Raw genomic sequence first — 414 nt, 5'->3', positions numbered from 1 at the left:
CATTGTGAAAATGACTATACTACCCGAAGCAATCTACAGATTCAATGCAATCCCTATCAAACTACCAAGGGAATTTTTCACAGAACTAGAACAAAAACTATCCCAATTTGAATGGAAACAAAAGACCCCGAATAGCCAAAGCATTCTTGAGAAAGAAAAACGGAGCTGGAAGAATCAGGCTCCTGGACTTCAGACTATACTACAAAGCTACAGTAATCAGGACAGTATGGTACTGGCACAAAAACAGAAATATAGATCAATGGAACAGGATAGAAAGCCCAGAGATAAACCCACGCACATATGGTCACCTTATCTTTGATAAAGGAGGCAAGAATATACAGTGGAGAAAAGACAGCCTCTTCAATAAGCAGTGCTGGGAAAACTGGACAGCTACATGTAAAAGAATGAAATTAG

The sequence above is a fragment of the Physeter macrocephalus genome, chromosome 5, assembly GCF_002837175.3.
Source record: "Physeter macrocephalus isolate SW-GA chromosome 5, ASM283717v5, whole genome shotgun sequence".
Classification (NCBI taxonomy): Eukaryota; Metazoa; Chordata; class Mammalia; order Artiodactyla; family Physeteridae; genus Physeter; species Physeter macrocephalus.
This window is presented reverse-complemented; position numbering follows the sequence as displayed.